Source organism: Cherax quadricarinatus, chromosome 28, assembly GCF_038502225.1.
Source record: "Cherax quadricarinatus isolate ZL_2023a chromosome 28, ASM3850222v1, whole genome shotgun sequence".
NCBI lineage: Eukaryota > Metazoa > Arthropoda > Malacostraca > Decapoda > Parastacidae > Cherax > Cherax quadricarinatus.
In genome coordinates this window covers 41,072,390-41,079,283 of record NC_091319.1, presented here as the reverse complement: position 1 = coordinate 41,079,283, position 6,894 = coordinate 41,072,390, and positions in this window count along the sequence as shown.

Genomic DNA, 6,894 nt, shown 5'->3' with positions numbered 1-6,894 from the left:
TGTCACTAGTCACTAGCAACAAGTAGGTACTAAGGTGTTAGTCACCGTACACCTGCTGTCACTAGTCACTTGGAAATAGTAGGTACTGAGGTGTTAGTCACCGTACACCTGCTGCCACTAGTCACTAGCAACAAGTAGGTACTAAGGTGTTAGTCACCTTACACCTGCTGTCACTAGTCACTAGCAACAAGTAGGTACCGAGGTGTTAGTCACCGTACACCTGCTGTCACTAGTCACTAGGAACAAGTAGGTACTAAGGTGTTAGTCACCGTACACCTGCTGTCACTAGTCACTAGCAACAAGTAGGTACTGAGGTGTTAGTCACCGTACACCTGCTGTCACTAGCCAATAGCAACAAGTAGGAACTAAGGTGTTAGTCACCGTACACCTGCTGTCGCTAGTCACTAGCAACAAGCAGGTAATAAGGTGTTAGTAACCGTACACCTGCTGTCACTATTCACTAGCAACAAGTAGGTACTAAGGTGTTAGTCACCGTACACCTGCTATCACTAGTCACTAGCAACAAGTAGGTACTAAGGTGTTAGTCACCGTACACGTGCTGTCACTAGTCACTAGCAACAAGTAGGTACTGAGGTGTTAGTCACCGTACTCTTGCTGCCTCTGCTCACCTAGCAGTCAGTTGTTACCTTTGTGTTAGTTAAAAATAATAATAATAATAATAATAATAATAATAATAATAATAATAATAACAATAATAATAATAATAATAATAATAATAATAATAATAATAATAATAATAATAATAATAACAATAAAAATAATAATAATAATAATAATAATAATAATAATAATAATAATAACAATAATAATAATAATAATAATAATAATAATAATAATAATAATAATAATAACAATAATAATAATAATAATAATAATAATAATAATAATAATAATAATAATAATAATAACAATAATAATAATAATAATAATAATAATAATAATAATAATAATAATAATAATAATAATAATAATAGTAATAATAATAATGATAATAATAATAATAATAATAATAATTTCTTCTATTGTCCATGGGGAAGTGGAAAAGAATCTTTCCTCCGTAAGCCATGCGTGTCGTATGAGGCGACTAAAATGCCGGGAGCAATGGGCTAGTAACCCCTTCTCCTGTATACAATTACTAAAAAAGAGAAGAAGAAAAACTTTATAAAACTGGGTTGCTTAAATGTGCGTGGATGTAGTGCGGATGACAAGAAACAGATGATTGCTGATGTTATGAATGAAAAGAAGTTGGATGTCCTGGCCCTAAGCGAAACAAAGCTGAAGGGGGTAGGAGAGTTTCAGTGGGGGGAAATAAATGGGATTAAATCTGGAGTATCTGAGAGAGTTAGAGCAAAGGAAGGGGTAGCAGTAATGTTAAATGATCAGTTATGGAAGGAGAAAAGAGAATATGAATGTGTAAATTCAAGAATTATGTGGATTAAAGTAAAGGTTGGATGCGAGAAGTGGGTCATAATAAGCGTGTATGCACCTGGAGAAGAGAGGAATGCAGAGGAGAGAGAGAGATTTTGGGAGATGTTAAGTGAATGTATAGGAGCCTTTGAACCAAGTGAGAGAGTAATTGTGGTAGGGGACTTGAATGCTAAAGTAGGAGAAACTTTTAGAGAGGGTGTGGTAGGTAAGTTTGGGGTGCCAGGTGTAAATGATAATGGGAGCCCTTTGATTGAACTTTGTATAGAAAGGGGTTTAGTTATAGGTAATACATATTTTAAGAAAAAGAGGATAAATAAGTATACACGATATGATGTAGGGCGAAATGACAGTAGTTTGTTGGATTATGTATTGGTAGATAAAAGACTGTTGAGTAGACTTCAGGATGTACATGTTTATAGAGGGGCCACAGATATATCAGATCACTTTCTAGTTGTAGCTACACTGAGAGTAAAAGGTAGATGGGATACAAGGAGAATAGAAGCATCAGGGAAGAGAGAGGTGAAGGTTTATAAACTAAAAGAGGAGGCAGTTAGGGTAAGATATAAACAGCTATTGGAGGATAGATGGGCTAATGAGAGCATAGGCAATGGGGTCGAAGAGGTATGGGGTAGGTTTAAAAATGTAGTGTTAGAGTGTTCAGCAGAAGTTTGTGGTTACAGGAAAGTGGGTGCAGGAGGGAAGAGGAGCGATTGGTGGAATGATGATGTAAAGAGAGTAGTAAGGGAGAAAAAGTTAGCATATGAGAAGTTTTTACAAAGTAGAAGTGATGCAAGGAGGGAAGAGTATATGGAGAAAAAGAGAGAAGTTAAGAGAGTGGTGAAGCAATGTAAAAAGAGAGCAAATGAGAGAGTGGGTGAGATGTTATCAACAAATTTTGTTGAAAATAAGAAAAAGTTTTGGAGTGAGATTAATAAGTTAAGAAAGCCTAGAGAACAAATGGATTTGTCAGTTAAAAATAGGAGAGGAGAGTTATTAAATGGAGAGTTAGAGGTATTGGGAAGATGGAGGGAATATTTTGAGGAATTGTTAAATGTTGATGAAGATAGGGAAGCTGTGATTTCGTGTATAGGGCAAGGAGGAATAACATCTTGTAGGAGTGAGGAAGAGCCACTTGTGAGTGTGGGGGAAGTTCGTGAGGCAGTAGGTAAAATGAAAGGGGGTAAGGCAGCCGGGATTGATGGGATAAAGATAGAAATGTTAAAAGCAGGTGGGGATATAGTTTTGGAGTGGTTGGTGCAATTATTTAATAAATGTATGGAAGAGGGTAAGGTACCTAGGGATTGGCAGAGAGCATGCATAGTTCCTTTGTATAAAGGCAAAGGGGACAAAAGAGAGTGCAAAAATTATAGGGGGATTAGTCTGTTGAGTGTACCTGGTAAAGTGTATGGTAGAGTTATAATTGAAAGAATTAAGAGTAAGACGGAGAATAGGATAGCAGATGAACAAGGAGGCTTTAGGAAAGGTAGGGGGTGTGTGGACCAGGTGTTTACAGTGAAACATATAAGTGAACAGTATTTAGATAAGGCTAAAGAGGTCTTTGTGGCATTTATGGATTTGGAAAAGGCGTATGACAGGGTGGATAGGGGGGCAATGTGGCAGATGTTGCAAGTGTATGGTGTAGGAGGTAGGTTACTGAAAGCAGTGAAGAGTTTTTACGAGGATAGTGAGGCTCAAGTTAGAGTATGTAGGAAAGAGGGAAATTATTTCCCAGTAAAAGTAGGCCTTAGACAAGGATGTGTGATGTCACCGTGGTTGTTTAATATATTTATAGATGGGGTTGTAAGAGAAGTAAATGCGAGGGTCTTGGCAAGAGGCGTGGAGTTAAAAGATAAAGAATCACACACAAAGTGGGAGTTGTCACAGCTGCTCTTTGCTGATGACACTGTGCTCTTGGGAGATTCTGAAGAGAAGTTGCAGAGATTGGTGGATGAATTTGGTAGGGTGTGCAAAAGAAGAAAATTAAAGGTGAATACAGGAAAGAGTAAGGTTATGAGGATAACAAAAAGATTAGGTGATGAAAGATTGAATATCAGATTGGAGGGAGAGAGTATGGAGGAGGTGAATGTATTCAGATATTTGGGAGTGGACGTGTCAGCGGATGGGTCTATGAAAGATGAGGTGAATCATAGAATTGATGAGGGAAAAAGAGTGAGTGGTGCACTTAGGAGTCTGTGGAGACAAAGAACTTTGTCCTTGGAGGCAAAGAGGGGAATGTATGAGAGTATAGTTTTACCAACGCTCTTATATGGGTGTGAAGCGTGGGTGATGAATGTTGCAGCGAGGAGAAGGCTGGAGGCAGTGGAGATGTCATGTCTGAGGGCAATGTGTGGTGTGAATATAATGCAGAGAATTCGTAGTTTGGAAGTTAGGAGGAGGTGCGGGATTACCAAAACTGTTGTCCAGAGGGCTGAGGAAGGGTTGTTGAGGTGGTTCGGACATGTAGAGAGAATGGAGCGAAACAGAATGACTTCAAGAGTGTATCAGTCTGTAGTGGAAGGAAGGCGGGGTAGGGGTCGGCCTAGGAAGGGTTGGAGGGAGGGGGTAAAGGAGGTTTTGTGTGCGAGGGGCTTGGACTTCCAGCAGGCATGCGTGAGCGTGTTTGATAGGAGTGAATGGAGACAAATGGTTTTTAATACTTGACGTGCTGTTGGAGTGTGAGCAAAGTAACATTTATGAAGGGATTCAGGGAAACCGGCAGGCCGGACTTGAGTCCTGGAGATGGGAAGTACAGTGCCTGCACTCTGAAGGAGGGGTGTTAATGTTGCAGTTTAAAAACTGTAGTGTAAAGCACCCTTCTGGCAAGACAGTGATGGAGTGAATGATGGTGAAAGTTTTTCTTTTTCGGGTCACCCTGCCTTGGTGGGAATCGGCCGGTGTGATAATAATAAAATAATAATAATAATAATAATAATAATAATAATAATAATAATAATAATAATAATATTAATAATAATAATAACAATAATAATAATAATAATAATAATAATAATAATAATTATATTATTATTATTATTATTATTATTATTATTATTATTATTATTATTATTATTGGAAGAAGTGAATGTTTTCAGATACTTGGGAGTTGACGTGTCGGCGGATGGATTTATGAAGGATGAGGTTAATCATAGAATTGATGAGGGAAAAAAGGTGAGTGGTGCGTTGAGGTATATGTGGAGTCAAAAAACGTTATCTATGGAGGCAAAGAAGGGAATGTATGAAAGTATAGTAGTACCAACACTCTTATATGGGTGTGAAGCTTGGGTGGTAAATGCAGCAGCGAGGAGACGGTTGGAGGCAGCGGAGATGTCCTGTTTAAGGGCAATGTGTGGTGTAAATATTATGCAGAAAATTCGGAGTGTGGAAATTAGGAGAAGGTGTGGAGTTAATAAAAGTATTAGTCAGAGGGCAGAAGAGGGGTTGTTGAGGTGGTTTGGTCATTTAGAGAGAATGGATCACAGTAGAATGACATGGAAAGCATATAAATCTATAGGGGAAGGAAGGCGGGGTAGGGGTCGTCCTCGAAAGGGTTGGAGAGAGGGGGTAAAGGAGGTTTTGTGGGTAAGGGGCTTGGACTTCCAGCAAGCGTGCGTGAGCGTGTTAGATAGGAGTGAATGGAGACGAATGGTACTTGGGACCTGACGATCTGTTGGAGTGTGAGCAGGGTAATATTTAGTGAAGGGATTCAGGGAAACCGGTTATTTTCATATAGTCGGACTTGAGTCCTGGAAATGGGAAGTACAATGCCTGCACTTTAAAGGAGGGGTTTGGGATATTGGCAGTTTGGAGGGATATGTTGTGTATCTTTATATGTGTATGCTTCTAGACTGTTGTATTCTGAGCACCTCTGCAAAAACAGTGATAATGTGTGAGTGTGGTGAAAGTGTTGATTGATGATGAAAGTATTTTCTTTTTGGGGATTTTCTTTCTTTTTTGGGTCACCCTGCCTCGGTGGGAGACGGCCGACTTGTTGAAAAAAAAAAAAAAAAAAAAAAAAAAAAAAAAATAATAATAATAATAATAATAACAACAACAATAATAATAATAATAATAAAAACAACAATAATAATAATAATAATAATAATAATAATAATAATAACAACAACAATAATAATAATAATAAGAACAACAACAATAATAATAATAATAATAATAATAATAATAATAATAATAATAATAATAATAACAATAATAATAATAATAATAATAATAATAATAATAATAATAATAATAATAATAACAACAACAATAATAATAATAATAATAATAATAACAATAATAACAATAATAATAATAATATTGTCTTAACTTCTACAAGTACATGTACAAGGTATAATAATAATAATAATAATAATAATAATAACAATAATAACAATAATAATAATAATAATAATAATAATAATAATAATAACAACAACAATAATAATAATAATAACAATAATAACAATAATAATAATAATATTGTCTTAACTTCTACAAGTACATGTACAAGGTATACAAGTACATGTACAAGGTATACAAGTACATGTACAAGGTATACAAGTACATGTACAAGGTATACAAGTACATGTACAAGGTATACAAGTACATGTACAAGGTATACAAGTACATGTACAAGGTATACAAGTACATGTACAAGGTATACAAGCCTAGCTTACATCTATGACTTATTACTATATAGAAAGCCGCTTGTTACGCTGAGCATTTTAGGCAGATTAGATTAATATTGTCCCCAGGATGCGACCCACACCAGTCCACTAACACCCAGGATGTGAGCCACACCAGTCCACTAACACCCAGGATGCGACCCACACCAGTCCACTAACACCCAGGATGTGACCCACACCAGTCCACTAACACCCAGGATGCGACCCACACCAGTCCACTAACACCCAGGATGCGACCCACACCAGTCCACTAACACCCAGGATGTGACCCACACCAGTCCACTAACACCCAGGATGCGACCCACACCAGTCCACTAACACCCAGGATGCGACCCACACCAGTCCACTAACACCCAGGATGCGACCCACACCAGTCCACTAACACCCAGGATGCGACCCACACCAGTCCACTAACACCCAGGATGCGACCCACACCAGTCCACTAACACCCAGGATGCGACCCACACCAGTCCACTAACACCCAGGATGTGACCCACACCAGTCCACTAACACCCAGGATGCGACCCACACCAGTCCACTAACACCCAGGATGTGACCCACACCAGTCCACTAACACCCAGGATGTGACCCACACCAGTCCACTAACACCCAGGATGCGACCCACACCAGTCCACTAACACCCAGGATGTGACCCACACCAGTCCACTAACACCCAGGATGCGACCCACACCAGTCCACTAACACCCAGGATGCGACCCACACCAGTCGACTAACACCCAGGATGCGACCCACACCAGTC